The 17,952-nt window shown below is 32.5% G+C and overlaps 1 protein-coding gene and 1 long non-coding RNA gene across 2 annotated transcripts in view; both read left to right on the top strand.

Annotated features, from left to right (window-relative positions):
- LOC100744926 (neurexin-3b-like) overlaps nucleotides 1–17,952 on the top strand; it is a gene marked incomplete at its 3' end in the record, with an annotated part of 469,693 nt that overhangs the window by 133,515 nt on the left and 318,226 nt on the right. The window lies entirely within an intron of this gene.
- Nucleotides 8,210–17,062, top strand: LOC117151486. The gene is made up of 3 exons (XR_004461461.1): nucleotides 8,210–8,304; nucleotides 9,893–10,489; nucleotides 16,652–17,062. It is a non-coding gene; the product is annotated as an uncharacterized LOC117151486 (long non-coding RNA).

The raw sequence follows: 17,952 nt of genomic DNA, 5'->3' as shown, positions 1-17,952 counted from the left end.
TTTTGTTTAGAATTTTATTTAGAATCTCAGAGATAATTTATAGTTAAATGGCAAAATGTAGCGATGATATTTTACGTAATATATTTAACATTAGAACTACCACACCAGTCAAATCGAATTTATAGTTAAATGGCAAAATGTAGCGATGATATTTTACGTAATATATTTAACATTAGAACTACCACACCAGTCAAATCGACTGGTTTTACAATTTTATTTTCAAATTCCTACTTTGTGTTATATCTTTTCCCGCAACGATGTAACGATCTTCGCAACGATAACTGAAAGAATAATATAATGAATTTTATTTTGTTTTTTATGTACTTAAACTGAAGATAATTTTGTATCAAGGCTACTTATGCCAATAGCAGTGAAAATGGCGGGTACTTGTCAAAGTGTACAGGAGTCCTGCACTCTGTTTATCGGACCCCAATTAACCAGGTTCCTCGTTTTCTACAACTTGCCACGCGTTTCTCAAATTTTTACCGCGTATCATTCGATATGACGATATCAGGTATCAGGAAAATTCCGGATCGATCGCTAGATCGTTAGATACTAACATTAGAAACACCACGCCAGTCAAAACGACTGGTTCTGCAATTTTATAAATGTGTCAGTCCCTCGTTTGGGGATCATGGTCGCAGACGGATTAATAATAGCAAAAATGTACCACGTAACATGGAATTGTTTCTGTAAGAAAGTAATAAATCAATAAATATAAAAATATTCTATTAGTAGATATTTTTTAAAGACCAGTCATTTTCACGGGTTTTGGTAGAAATAGCTTTGTGTTAACTATCGGTGGTTCTAGTGTTAACACTAAACCTATCGACACTTCGTGCGTACCTTTTCCTAGCGTGTGCGGTCAAAATGACCGCTGATTAAAGAAATAATAATTTTTATGATTGAACTCAGATAATAGTTAACTTATCACTGAATGTATATAAAATTTTGTTTTCATAAAATCACGTCGAAATTTACTTTCGATTAATTTCAGTTTTTCAGTTTAAGTAACAGAAGCATCACGCGACCTGCACACATTACGATACTCTCTGCTAACGTGAGTATCGAGTGCTCTCCCCGTACAAACCATATTTTCTAAGAAATATTTCCAAGAGTTTTCTATTTTTATGGAATATAAAGTTCGTACTACGATCGTAAATGGAAATAACCAAAGATTGATCTGTAAGCTGTAACTACGTTATGTCGAAGTACGCTTTTTCATCTAGCGGATAACACGAAGACGAGAAAAGAAATTTTCTCATCGACGAAGTTTTCTCATATTTTTCCCCCGCAATCTGCAAATGGAAATTTCCAATTCCATAATAAATAAATAAAATCAATGTATCTGTCCTCTCGAGGCAACCTAACACGCGTTTCAACATTGACTCGTGCAATTAAAACGCGTTTGTCGCCACGTCACCCATATCTATGTGACGGGTGTACTTCCGTAGGGACCCCGTCACCCAAATATGGGTGACGCTCTTCTTGTTCGAGTTAATTAAATACAGGATATACGACATAAAAATATTAGAAACACATTATACCATACTTTTTATTCATTTATATTCCGGATATTACACTATGCTATATCGCATGGTATTTGTTAAAAAATTCCAAACACATTTGGCCTGATAATAATTGTAGACTTCGTCATCATTACTCTCCTCACTTTCAACTATATTTTCACGCTGTTTACTCAACATTTTCAGATCGAAAAAATCACTGACGTACGTCTCACGAGTATGCCTCTCGACTAAATGAAAGATCTGACATATCCGCCACGAGATCCCTCGGAATACTCCAACTGGAAAGCTTATCGCTTTCTCCATTTCAGAACTAAATAATCTTTTCTTCGCAATGAATCGAAGGCGATAAACAACGAATTCCCGCTCTGCTTACGTTCTACGTACCGGCGGTCGGATTTGGACCCCGCAGCAAACTTAGCCGAACCACGATCAACGCGTTAAAAAGCAAACTTCAGCGAACCGTTATCGCCACGTTATCTCGTCTTGGGTTCGGTAAAACCGATAAAACGCTCGATAAAGCGCGGCCGGAATGCTTGTTCGATTAATCGAATCTGAAAAGCGACCGAGCCATCTATACGTAACTATCGGGCCACCGTGTATATAGGAGACAGTATAAGCAGATTCGAGACTAATCAACGCGATACGTAAGAGGCTTTGCAGGGACAAGGCTGATGCAGTTAGCGGTGCGACGAGTATCGCAATATTCGCAATTGTTGGCGTATTTTCCCGTTTCCTGAAATCTATGTTTGCACGCGCTGCAAAGCTTTACGAGCGATCGATACGCCGAAGCTTATAGCTCGACGAGCTACACAGAACGTTCCTTTTTCTCGATATACGAGATGATCTACTCTACATTACGGTGCTCGTTTTACATTTTGCCAGGGAAATAGGACAGATCGAGAGATGGGGAAAGGCGGACCGCTATTTTCTACCTTAACGGGTTAATAGGGAATCGAGGACGTTCAATTTTCAATGATTTCCCTCGTTCGCGATTTTATCAATGACACGTTTCGTTTTCGTTTCACGTTTAATGGCGTAGAATAAACGAGCCGGCGTGAAACCAAGGGCCGGATAAATATTCCATCGCGCGTTTCCTTTATTTATTTATTGGAATGTTCTAATTTTCAAACGATTTCTGCATTTCTTTATTTCCTCCGAATTTTTACCAATTTCTTGCCAAATCGTTAAAATCGTTAGACCCAGCTAGAATTTTGTACATTGTTTCGCATTTCAACGCTTCAACGTAACAGCCTATTTCTATTGGACTGGCAACTAAGTGACTGCGGATTTTGTCATAAGATGGTAATGGCAAAATCCGCGATCACTTAGTTGCCAACTCGATATTTACAGTATAAACATTTTTGTTATTTTCAATACATATTTCTGAATATTTATACTATGTCACGGGCGTATTTATGAATATTTCTAGTAGTGGAAAAAGCTTGAAAATTCTGAATATAAAATTTTCTTATTTTAATTACTCTCTGAAATATACAGGGTGGTTGGTAACTGGTGGTACAAGCGGAAAGGGGGTGATTCTACGCGAAAAAAGAAGTGGAAAATGTAGAATAACAATTTTTCGTTCGAGGCTTTGTTCTCGAGAAAATCGACTTTGAATTTTCGCTCGGTACGCCTGCACTTTATCACTGTAGATCGTTGTCTCGATGGAAAAATTAAAAAAAAAAGGAATTGTTATTCTAATTATTCTAATTATAATTTATTCATAATTCTCAATTAGAATTGTTTGTAAAATACTTTCAAATAAAAAAAAAACTATACTTCAACCTATCGCTTCTCCGTAACCGGCGACGTAAGAAATTCAGAGGAAACAGCTGGTAAAAATTATTGAGAAAAACGTGTTTTATAATCACGGGGAATCGCAGTCGCGTGATATCTTGGCCGTGTTTACCCCGACACAATGTAGCCTCGTAGAAGCTAAAAATACTACTTCAATGATGCTGCTTTCTATGAACCTTTCCTTTCACCTCGATACGATACACCCTGTACACGTTCCTTTTGCGACAAATAACGTGTTCGATTTGCTCGTCGCATTTGCAACGTCTTTCTGTCGACGGAATAAAGCTTTCACCCTGGACTTCGCCTTCCTTTGATACGCCGCATAAAACACATCAGAAGATCGCACCGCTGCGACGGAATCGCGACAGCACGTTAAAGTTGCAACGTCGGCTTTTAGACGCAAGCGATATTGTTAACAATTAACAAGAAATTCCGCTCGCGCTTCTCTTTCCCTTTCAACGAAATATTTTACGCTATCGTCGATTGATTTTCTTAGTCACTTGTCTATTGGGCTAGCAACCAAGTGATTGCGGATTTCGTCATTACCACCTAATGGCGAAAGCCGCAGTCACATAGTTGCCAACAGTACAGTCGTATAATATTAGGTCGTCCGGAAAGTTTCTTTCGTTTCGTAAGGTGATAATAGACGAACAATAATTTCTGTTTTATATTATTTCATCGAATTGTGATCCACTTCGCTGTATTTCTGTTATTATGTGCATAAAACAAAAGAGCATTGTGCGTCTGTTATTTCCTTACAAAACGAAAGAAACTTTCCGGACAACCTAATGGCAGTCATCCACGTGTACACTTCGTGTCATAGTCATAAATACGATCGTGTGAAAAGTATTATAAAATGCAAGGGAGGCTCGATCGACTGTTATTTGTTGATACGTTAATTCTATTTTTAATATAATTTGTAAAATGACATTTTTGTTTTATCGACGCGTTATTTTGCGATAAAGTTTATTGCCAGTTTGGAAGCTTCGTAATCCGAACGTAGGTTCCTGTTGGTAGGAACTTTTTGAGATTCGTATCGTAGACAAATATCAATCGTTTAAAGGCGTACGAATACTTTTGTGACTCACTGTACGTGCAGGACATCTCGAAACCGAAGATGAAATTTCATCCGACTAGTCCTTTCTCGTATTTGTTGGCAACTGTGAGCCTGCCTCCTTGTTTGTACGAATTTGTTTATACAAGTTTGTTGTACGCTCGTATCGCATTTGTTTGAAAATTTCCTATAGCCGAATCGATGGATCGAAGAGTCGTCTGCGTATAGTTTCCGGAGCTAACGCCCTTTAAAAATGGAACTGTTTGAGATTGTAAATAAATCTAAATAAATAATCTGAATATAATACAAATCTAAATAATCTAAATGATATTTTTTTAAATAAATCTAAATAAGTAATCTAAATAATATCTTTCTAAATAAATATAATATAAATATATCTAAATATAATATAAATCTAAATAAATAATGTGAATATAATACAAATCTAAATAATCTAAATGATATTTTTTTAAATAAATCTAAATAAGTAATCTAAATAATATCTTTCTAAATAAATATAATATAAATATATCTAAATATAATATAAATCTAAATAAATAATGTGAATATAATACAAATCTAAATAATCTAAATGATATTTTTTTAAATAAATCTAAATAAGTAATCTAAATAATATCTTTCTAAATAAATATAATATAAATATATCTAAATATAATATAAATCTAAATAAATAATGTGAATATAATACAAATCTAAATAATCTAAATGATATTTTTTTAAATAAATCTAAATAAGTAATCTAAATAATACCTTTCTAAATAAATATAATATAAATATATCTAAATATAATATAAATCTAAATAAATAATGTGAATATAATACAAATCTAAATAATCTAAATGATATTTTTTTAAATAAATCTAAATAAGTAATCTAAATAATACCTTTCTAAATAAATATAATATAAATATATCTAAATATAATATAAATCTAAATAAATAATGTGAATATAATACAAATCTAAATAATCTAAATATGTTTCTAAATAAATCTAAATAAATAAAGCTAAATATAATACAAATCTAAATAGTCTAAATAATATGTTTCTAAATAAATCTAAATAAATAAAGCTAAATATAATACAAATCTAAATAGTCTAAATAATATGTTTCTAAATAAATCTAAATAAATAAAGCTAAATATAATACAAATCTAAATAGTCTAAATAATATGTTTCTAAATAAATCTAAATAAATAAAGCTAAATATAATACAAATCTAAATAGTCTAAATAATATGTTTCTAAATAAATCTAAATAAATAAAGCTAAATATAATACAAATCTAAATAATCTAAATAATATGTTTCTAAATAAATCTAAATAAATAAAGCTAAATATAATACAAATCTAAATAGTCTAAATAATATGTTTCTAAATAAATCTAAATAAATAAAGCTAAATATAATACAAATCTAAGTAGTCTAAATAATATGTTTCTAAATAAATCTAAATAAATAAAGCTAAATATAATACAAATCTAAATAGTCTAAATAATATGTTTCTAAATAAATCTAAATAAATAAAGCTAAATATAATACAAATCTAAGTAGTCTAAATAGTATGTTTCTAAATAAATCTAGATAAATAAAGCTAAATATAATACAAATCTAAATAGTCTAAATAATATGTTTCTAAATAAATCTAAATAAATAATCTAAATACAATATAAATCTAAACAACCTAATTAATATTTTTATGATATTTAATTCAAGATTTTTATTGTTCGTTGGCATTAAACGTAATAAAAATTGTAGAATTTATCAAGTAAATGCGACAAATGGAAACTTCTCGTTTCACGCACAAACATAGTTTAAATCGTTCTTTTAAGATTTATTTAATTTTACTTTCTTCGCGCGGCGCGACTGGAAACACAACAATTCGCATAGCCGGAATAAATAATTTTCTGAAAATTAAACGAGCACGTTTTATCGCATAAATTGTATAACTTAACATAAATTATTCAATTAAAAATATCCCTAGAAACTATCATCGCAATGGTCCAATTTTCGGTAAAAATTGTCAAAGATAAAAATTCTTTGAAAAAAAAAAACTACCACTTAATTCTTCATTGTCTTGCTATCTGCGTTACAATGCTGACAATTTTCGTCGTTGTTCAATGGTCGTCGTTGCTTCCAAGTGCAATTATTCCACGGTCTTATCGTTGCTCGCGAAATAAAGCTGTCTGCAAATCGGAATATTGAATGCGCGAGCAAAACTTGAAATCCCTAGATTCGTTTCTGCGCGCAGCGCGTGCAGCTGCACAGCTCGCGCTATGCATGTTTTACTGGGTGTCAAATAAACGCATACAAACAGCTCTTGAAATACTCGCAACTGTACAAATAGTTACGCTCCTTGCAAGTTCGAACGTTCAATGGATTCCGGAAATGAATCTCATACAAATCGACTCGTCATTGTAGACAACGTGATTAAATTACTCTCATTGATTAACTACTCGTCTCATTGTATGCTTAACGAGTACCGCGACTATGCAAGGTATTTGCCTACCATTGTATTTGCTACAGCGTTTACGTATTAATTAATCAGGGCTGAGGATATATTAGTGTCTATATATTAAATTATATACATTGCGTATATTACATTTCTTGCACACATACTATACATGTATATATAAAATATATTAATAAATGTGTGTTTTGATATATAGTGAAATGTATGAAATATATATATATATATTAATTAATTAGGACTGTAGATACACTAATGTTTATATATTAAATTACATATATTGCATATATTAAATTTCTTGCACACATACTATTTTCTTACATGCATATTATACATTTATATGATATATCAATAAATGTGTATATTAATATATAACAAAATGTAAGAGATATATACATATTAATTAATTAGGACTGAAGATACATTAATGTACATAGATTAATTAATTAGGGCTGAAGATACATTAATGTACATATATTAATTAATTAGAACTGAAAATACAATAATGTTTATATATTAAATTAGGTACATTGTGTATATTACATTTCTTGCACGCATACTATACATGTATATATAAAATATATTAATAAATGTGTGTTTTAATATATAGTGAAATGTATGAAATATATATATATAAATTAATTAGGACTGTAGATACATTAATGTTTATATATTAAATTACATATATTGCATATATTAAATTTCTTGCATACATACTATTTTCTTACATGCATATTATACATGTATATATAAAATATATTAATAAATATGTGTTTTAATATATAGTAAAAGGTAAGAAATATATATATATTAATTAATTAGGACTGAAGATACATTAATGTACATATATTAATTAATTAGATTTGAAAATACATTAATGTTTATATATTAAATTACATATATTGCATATATTAAATTTCTTACACATATACTATTTTCTTACATGCATATTATACATGTATATATAATAAAATGTAACAAATATATATATATTAATTAATTAAGACTGAAGATACACTAATGTACATATATTAATTAATTATAACTGAAGATACATTGATATTTATATATTAAATTACATAAATTACATATATTAAATTTCTTACACATATACTATTTTCTTACATGCATATTATACACACACACACACACACACATATATATACATATATAAAATTTCGTATCATTTATTTATCACAGTTCAGGAGTTGCGAGAAAAAATAAATTAAATATATTACATCGCATTTAATTTAGACTGTTTTTCCTACGACATTCACCTTGTTCTGCGTAGTAATTCAATGTTTATATTTCGCGGTTCCAATCCTTCGTACGCCGCGTTTGGTGTCGAATATGTTTAGTGCGATACGGTCGTTCGATCTGACACGTACTACCTGCGAGCTGTCGTGCGATTGTACGAGCTCCGAGCACAACGCAATTGTACGTATTTTTCTCAATTATTAGCTTATATTAGATTTTTCTGCAAATTCCCACTTTTGAGAGTGTAATTAAACAAGAGCCTCGGTAGGAAATTGTTTTACTTGTCAAGTATTACAGGAAACATTGGATATTTTATGTACCTTTTCATAGTGCGTGTATTGTACGCAATTTTACACTTTCAAATTTCTCAAAATGTATAGAAAAACTCGCAATAGTAGGATTGTTAGACTTTTTAATAATAATAAAAAAAAAGAATGTACTTTGTGACCGTATAAATTGCACTCGGTGTTGAAATCACGTACAATTGTTTAGCCTAATCTATTTTTAGTACGCGGTAGACTGATTAACGAAGAAAAGCGGAAAATTTGAGCGTGATGCCAGTAATTTCACTATTTTGCATAAGAATAATACGAAATTCTGTGACGAAAACTGTACGATAATATAATATGCAATATTATTAATATTATTAATAATAGTAATACATTAATAATATATATATAATATATATAATAATATATATAATATATATAATATATATATAATATATATAATATAATAATATATATATAATATATAAATATATATAATATATAAATATATATAATATATATAATATAATAATATATATAATATTATTAATCATATTAATAATACTAATATTATTAATATTAATAATATTGTACATTATATTATTATATTGTATATTGTATATTATACTATTGTATAGTATCAATAATATTAATAATACTAATATATATAATATTATTAACAATATTAATAATACTAATATTATTAATATTAATAATATTGTACATTATATTATTATATTGTATATTGTATATTATACTATTGTATAGTATCAATAATATTAATAATACTAATATATATAATATTATTAACAATATTAATAATACTAATATTAATAATTTTAATAATATTGCACATTATATTATTATATTGTATATTGTATATTATATTATTGTATAGTTCTCGTCACAGACTTTCATATTATTCTTATGCAAAAAAATATTATTATTAATAATATATGTATAATAATAATATATAATATCATTAATAAAATTATATATAGTAATATAATATACAATAATAATCATTCATTTTTAAAGACTTGCATTCGACTCGATGCAACGTAAAAAGTACAGAAACCTATTTGTCATAATTTTTGAATCACGATCGCGCATTCCAGCCGTCGTATTCAACAACCAAGATATCCAAAAAATCAGCAGAATCGACGTTCGAGGCCCTTCTTTTTTTATATTTCACTAAATTATAACTATAAAAAATTTCAATTTCAACGCCGAGTACTATTTATATGCTCACGAAGTACTTCCTCTCTTTTTCTTTTTTTATTAAAAAGTCTAACAATCCTAGCATTGCGAATTTTGTATTATAATTACAATGTCACCAAAATAAAATGTACGAGATGTAAATATTAGGTCGTCCGATAAGTTTCTTTCCTTTTATAAGGAAACAATGAATGCACAACATGTTCCCTTTTATATTATTTTATCGAATTACGTATGGTCCGTTTTCATCCATTCAAACTAAAGATCACAACGTTCGACAGATCAGGTTTCACGTTTGTATGAAGATGCATCGTTGTAAAAGACGTGTCCGTAAAAGAAAGACACCCAACAGAAAATGTTGAAATTACCAGATAACTTTATACTACCAATACCATTCGCAGCCATTGTGAACGTAGCTTTAAAAGTATAAACGCCAAGTATCTTTTCAAGTCAGCGTTCACTCAGAAGCAGTTTTCAGTTTCAAGAAATTGACCGTCGTCAGAAGATCGAGAAGCCCGTGACTTGCATTTGAACTTCGTCTCGTCTGTTTCTCTCTTCGACCCGAACCACTTCATCCGAATAACATGTACAGCCAAATAGCCAGCTGCTTACCGAGAAGACCGTGTCCTGATGAATTTCACGAATCGTCCGCCGATCGAATTGATTTTCTTTCTTTTTCAAAAGTAATCGGCAATTTCCAGCAGGAATATCGGGTCAAGATTTTTTAAAGGGCGCGAAGCAATTAAATGGTCCGTGCTTAATTGATCATTCGACCGCGTTCCTCTCATCGATGGAGAATAGTAGCCAATGGCAAGTTTCTTCGATTCGCTTAAAATTTTCGTCGGATTATTCGCGACCTGTTGGGAAAAACGCGCCAAGTAAGTAATTAAGAAAGTAGCTGGAACCACTCCGAAAACTGGGCTAAATTACTCGGAAAAATTTAATTCTCTGATAATATAGGCCACGTGCATCGTTTCGCAAGGCTTGAAACTTTCTCTCTCTCTCTCTCTCTTCATCGGCTATTTCCTCCCTCGGGCTAATTTCCCATCGTTAATGGCCGCCGTTCTCTCGCGCGATTATTTTGTAAGTGGTGGCGAACATTTGGACGGACGTGTCCTTCTTTTTCGTTTTATGGGCAAATTGAAAGGACGATAAGCAGAGTTTCGTTGAATTTTAACGTTACCCTCGATGCGAAGATTACTTGTCTCTGCAATTTCAAAGGGAATCAAAGATACTTGATTTTAGTTTTGAATTTAATTTTAGTGAACACACATCACAAGATCGCATCGCTGCAGGAGAATTGCAATAGCAATAAATAGTCGAAGCTGTAATGTTGACTTTTACACGCGGGGAATGTTTTTAACAATTAACAAGGAATTCCCAGTATCGGAAGATAAAATATCGTTGTCCGTGGAGAACTTTGATCTTCGTGGTCATTAGATTGTAATGACAAAATCCGCAATCACTTAGTTGCCAACAGTACAGTCGTATAATACTAGGTTGCCCGAAAATTTCTTTCATTTCATAAGGTGATAATAGATGGACAGTTTGTCTTTTATATTATTTTATTGTATCAGGTACGATCCACTCATGTTCCTGCATAATTCAATAAACTAATATAGAACAAAAAACATTGTGCGTCTATTATTTCGTTTTTTTTACTTTTAAGCTCTTTTATGATTTTACTTTCAAGCTCACAAGTCACGCACTCGCGTCTGGCACGTTGTTTTACAGCTGTGCGAGAAGCTCAGAATTGAACGTTATTTTATTATTATACGTAATCGAGCTACCTTAAACGAGATGTCTTTAGCGAGAATCGAATTCTGTTTCATTCGTTTGTGAAGGTTTGAACGCTGTTGCGCAGATAACGTCGCTAACTTTGTTAATTACCGAGCTTCCTCAGCTTATTTTTATCTAGAATTGATAATCACAGGTTAATAGAAGAAAAAGTGACCACAGGTCACATTCTATTTATTATAGGAATGCAATTTCAGGGTTCAATATGTCAATAATGTCAATGAGTCTGTAATATTCGCGTTTGTTACGTTATCACAAAGTTATGATACTACAAAGTATAGATTGTTTGAAAATACAGCTAGTTAGATAATTACATTGACCCAGCAAATCAGAGAATCAACAAAGATGTACTTGCAATGTTTCTCTGCAGTCAGAGACATCGTCGTTTTTTTATTAAAAACGATTATTTAATACATCAAGGTTTTTTTTATTTAATTCGTACTCTACAATTTGTCCAGCTGGACACTTGGTAAATGTTTCTAATTTAATTGTTAAATAGCACGTGGATAGCTACCCCCAATGGGATACCATCTTCAAGTTTGTCTATTTTAAGCAGTCAAAATTTGTCCTTTTTCTTCTATTATTTAATTTGTACTCTACAATTTGTCCAGCCGGACATTTGGTAAATGTTTCTAATTTAATTGTTAAATAGCATGTGGATGGCTACGCCCACCGGGATACCATCTTCGAGTTTCACCATTTTATTTCTTTACTGAGGTGTTTTCAAATACACGAAGGTGATTAGAAAAGTGGAAACGAAGCATTCGACCTATTTCCAAGAATTATTCGATCCTCTTATGTAACACCAGTTATAAATGAAATTCCACTTGTTCGATGGATGTAGTATCTGAGACCTGATATCCGTGTAATAGATTCCATATCCTTTTCAGTTCTGCTAATAAATCTACGGTAGATCTCATATTCTTCGGTATCAGTGGATCTGATATTCTTCTCCATTTAGGATTTCAACTTAATTGCAATTTCTATCGATAGAATGTTCAATATAAAATTACAGTCACTCGTAAGTCTTTGCCACGTTTCTTATTTCAAATCCGCCAACGTGAAAATGCATGTTCGCTCGTTTCAAATCTACCAAACGTTTTCCGGAAGACGTGGCGATGGCTGGTAGGTCTAAGAGTCGTAATCCAACTGTGCAGAACGAAAGACGAACGTCGATCACGCACGTGTTCCACTTGCTCAGTGGCAACCACCTCCTGGTTAACGTAAAATGACGCACGAAGGTCCTGCACAGATTGAACCAATTAAACGGCGATTTAATCGACGCTAAGTCGATTACATGGTGTTTCTGGGCAAAAGGTCTAGCAACGCGGTAAGAGGAAATGGCAGAGGAAGAGACGAGAAAACAGGAATTCACGGAGAAAATAGAGAGACAGCGAAACGTCTTCTGACCGCCATGTAACGAGCCGAAAGGGGATGCTCTTGGCCGCTGTCAAATTAATATGCTCGTCTGTCTGTTACTGCGATTCTGCAAGTTATTTTGTCCGCGTCACAGTGTACCAGGACCAAAGCAATTTTCAGAAATATTTGGAAACTTCGCGGATATTAAACGATTTTCTCTTCAAAGGACACGCTTGACTCGATGTACGCGAGCAGAATCTGTCGCAAAAATTCCTATCGTTCCGATGCACGGAACATTATTATTTGATTATCATTTTCGAACATAGTTTTTCCAATCAATAGGCAAAGACGACGACGTGTTTTTCAACATTTTTGTCGATAGTATCGCAACTACGTTTGTGAGTAATTGTTTTACGACAGTCATAAAGCATCTTGAGAAATCGGCACGATAATCGCGTGTAGAGACGACGAGGTGTAGAAATTGACAAAGTATGCTGAAGTTTATCAATTTGGTGTGTGAGAAGTGCAATTACGTTAATCGTGTGTACCATCGACGAAAATTTGATTAGGAACGTAGCAGGGTCGATTGTTCGATGTTTCGATGTACACGTTGATGGAATAGTCTCATAGAAAGAAGACTCAAAAGAGAACACTTCATTGACTTCAGTAAAGAAAGAAAATAGTCAAACTCGAAGATAGTGTCCCCCTGGGGTTAGCCATCCACGTGTTATTTAGCAATTAAGTTAGAAACATTTACCAAATGTCCAGCTGCACAAATTGTAAAGTATAAATTAAATAATAGTAATAAAAGAAAGAAAACTTTGACTGCTTAAAATAGACAAACTCGAAGATAGTATCCCAGTGGGATTGGCCATCCACATGTTATTTAGCAATTAAGTTAGAAAAATTTACCGAACATCCAGCTGCACATTTTGTAGAGTAAATTAAATAATTAAAAAACAAGAACGAAATAAATATTGATTGGCAACTAAGTGATTGCGGATTTTGTCAAGACTACCTAATGACAAAATCGTCGTTGGATAGTCGTTGTTGCACTTAACAGACCAAGGCCTGCTCTGTTAATTAGTTGCATAAAAATAGGAATTTACATAAACGTGCAAACGAGTTAACTTGCATATTATCGCATACACACTGGCATTGAATAAAATCGAATACTTGAAGCAGTCATTGAAGCAGTTTCACTTTAAATTGTGATCATGTGTTAACCTGTTACTGTTGGCTTGGCAACTAAGTGATTGCGGATTTTGTCATTAGGTGGTATCGACAAAATGCGCAATCACTTAGTTGCCAAGCCAATATCACGAAATAAAGTTAATGTTAAATTACAAAAATTAAAAGAATTACAATCGTCAGCCCAAAATTCTCTAATTTCTGGAATGTGTCTGTCTCCACTGTTTATCCATTTTTCGTAACTTTTGCGTTACGTATCGACGTATTCTTGGTGGCGTGTGATAGTTTCAATGTTAACGTCGTGAAACGCGTACTGTACACGTGTTATCTGAGGTCGATTGTTTAATAGAGAAATTACAGCGGAATGAAATTATTTCGTAATTACATTACGAAACTGCATGTTTGTAGAATTTACGCGGTAGGAACAAGGCGATGTTTAACATCGAAATGAAGCTAACTTGCCGGGTTCAATTAAAATTGTAAAATTCCTGGGATTTTTACTTCTTGTAGTTTCTGTTTATAGGAAATTACGTTATTTATTAAACATAAACTACGAAATAAGCTGCACCTGCTACGTTTTTACCAAGTGCTTTCGCGAACCAATTAATCGGATCGTGTTTCAGTATTTGCGGAAAATTCCCAATTAAAACTCTAGTCAACATTGAGATGCTATAACTTACCTGTGCTAACAATATTTGCTAGCAATATTCTTTCTCCACTTGCTCCCCATACGAATTACAATTGACCGATATAACATGGAAAATTTCAAAATTTCACTCTGTATGTCATAATTAAATTTGCATAGAAATTTCTGAAACCTTGTTTTAAACATTAACCTCGGATACTTCAATTTGAAGGAGAATATGGTTGCAGAATGTTATTCAGGAATTAACCCGATACTGGAAACTCTACGTCACATCTAATTTCATTGTCAACTGAAAGAGAAAGTATATATTTCTCGTACAAAAAAAATAATTTATTATAATTATAATTTAATTATTTATTAATATTATTATTAATTATTACTAATTATTATTAGTAATATACTATTATTAATTAGACACATCCGAATAATTGCTGCCATTGCCGTATCTTTCAATATTTCTCCGTGAAAATTTTATACAATATCCTTGGAATGTCACACTTTAATGTACTATTGGTTTTAATAAAGAGATTTTAACTGTGTCGTCACAAATAATTCACAAAAACATGCCTTATTTTGTACGAATTAACCTTAAATAACATGTGGATGGCTAATCCCACCGTGATACCATCTTCGAGTTTGAGTATTTATTTCTTTGCTCGCTTCAGCAGTTAGCTGATTTGCATGTGTTGTCCTTCTTTCCTTGTACTGTCGACCATTGTGGAAGCAATTAACGAAGCTTGCAAATGATTCATTAAAACTAAATACCTACATGTTATCGAGATGTTTTTTGTGATTTTATTGTACGATTTATAAATACTAATAAACTTGTTCGTATTATCCGAGTTTCCGATTATCCGATAGCAGACCTGGTGCAGGTCAGAGCGGATAATCGAGGTTCTACCGTAGCTACGTGAATCTTTGGGTATCTCGTTCGCCAGGACGACAGTTCATTAGAAGCCGCGTCCAATTATTATTTATTAGCTTCGTTATGCAGCTCGTAATTATCAACTTTACACGCATGCTCGTGCATCTAATATTTACAGGGAATTTCATTTAATTTTGAGAACAGAAACAGCGATAGAAACAGCGTTCGTAAAGAAATCGATCGACCGATGAAGATCAAGTCGACGAATGTGGTCGTATCACGCGTTAGTTTCAGTCACCTTAGTCCGGCGGCGTTCGTTTCGCGCGGCTGTTCGCTTGCGCGTCTTTGCAGGAATTTTGGCGATTTCTTATCGTCGTAGCTAATTTTTCTGTTCCTTAGACATCTTCTTACTCCACAGCTTTTAACATGGAATTTCTCTATCGAAGAAGATTTTTGGAGAAAGTCCAACTTATATATTTTTTAACTAAACGCTTAAATTATTATGAAATTCTTACTTATCTCGTTAATGTAGAAAGAACAAGATTGTTTGAGAGCCACTGTATCCTATTGTCAATTCAGAACTAAAACTTGCAATGTATGTAATTTATACAGTTGACCATTTTCTCTCCAGACAACCGTTAATAACAGCAACATAATTACCATTATATTTTTGCAAAGATCAACCAGACCAGATGTTGAAGAGCAACTTTATTTAAGAAACGTATACGTGCTGTTTAATTGGACGATGACCTGTTAAAGTACACGTAATATTAATCAACGAAATGAAGCTCAATGTTACAATGTCGGTACTGTAACGCAATTCCACGTGCTCGATCGATAACCTGTGATTATTCCGACTGCTGGTCCCCGTTAACGAGGTCAAAGCGCAGTTATTTCTAGTTAGGATAGTTAGAACCATTCTGAGTTCGCGAGTCGACGATTAAATAACAATTAAGCACCATGTCTTTTCGCATTTATTATTCTCGCTATTTCCGTCTCAATTATACCTACCCTGATTAATAAATAATTACAATTAATGTACAGTGTGTAATACAAATATGTATCGTTCAATTCGATTATAGTTGCTCAGGTCTCGCGAATATCCCCGAGAAGCTTCCCTACCTTGTCGGGCTAAACGTACTTCTCAATCTCTCAATTAATTAATTTAATTTCTAATTTTAGTTTCTTCTTTGTTAGCTTCTTCTGCTCTCGGAAACAACGAAACGCGCTAATATCTGTGGAAACGAGTGTGAGCGAGCGTGGCTCGTCCGGATATTACGTCTCGATCTGGCGTCCGATTTTCCGATTTTCCCACCGATAATCAGTGTATTAGGATAATTAAAGGATCCGCAGTCGGTTCTTCCTCGCTGATACGCCGCGACGATCTCCAGCCACGAGTTGCCGGGCTCATTAATGTTGCGCGTATCGGCCAGGAAGAGAAAGGACGGAACGACGAAAGTGGGTCACGTTTAGACATCGCCACCGCGGAAATTCATATGGTTACTATACTAATTCCTCTACACTACGCGGAATTATCATACGGCTCTACGTATCGTTTAGCTATGGCTACGGATAGTGTCACGTGGGAGACACAAGAAATCACGAAATTGACAGATCATCTTGTCGCGTAAAATTCGTGATGAGGAAATAAAATAAAAATGAAAGGAAGAGCTGAGCTATAGCTCAACTTGACTGTCCTTTTATACAGGGTGGTTGGTAACTGGTGGTACAAGCGGAAAGGGAGTGATTCTACGCGAAAAAGGAAGTCGAAAATATAGCAATCACCTGCTGGCAGTTATATTAAAAAAAGTATCGTTAGCATTGCAAGAAGATAACAGAACCACGTTATTTCCTCTTTTTTTTTATCGAATAATGTAACGCCACATATCCATGCGAAAGTAATGCGTTGACTGCAAGGTTAGTCAAATCATCAACTAATTACGTTATACTACGTAATATATTTTATTCGATATACTATACAATATGCTGCAATATATACCACGGTAGATTATACAAATTTCTAAGAAATACTAACATATGTGTATTAATGAAGATAATATGATGTACAACTATTTACACACACGTTATACGTACACATATCCATTTATCAGATATACTATACTACAACATATACTACGATAGATTATAAACATTTCCAAGGAATACTAACATATCCGTATTAATGAAGATAATATAATGTACAACTATTTGTACACACGTTATACGTACACATATCCATTTATCAGATATACTATACTACGACATATACTGCGATAGATTATAAACATTTCCAAGGAATACTAACATATCCGTATTAATGAAGATAATATGATGTACAACTATTTACACACACGTTATACGTACACATGTCCATTTATCAAATATACTGTACTACGACGTATACTACGATAGATTATAAACATTTCCAAGGAATACTAACATATCCGTATTAATGAAGATAATATAATGTACAACTATTTGTA

Source organism: Bombus impatiens, unplaced genomic scaffold (assembly GCF_000188095.3).
Source record: "Bombus impatiens unplaced genomic scaffold, BIMP_2.2 scf_0232, whole genome shotgun sequence".
NCBI classification, from domain to species: Eukaryota; Metazoa; Arthropoda; class Insecta; order Hymenoptera; family Apidae; genus Bombus; species Bombus impatiens.
The sequence above is the reverse complement of the archived record's forward strand: the minus strand, read 5'-3'. Positions and strand labels throughout refer to the sequence as shown.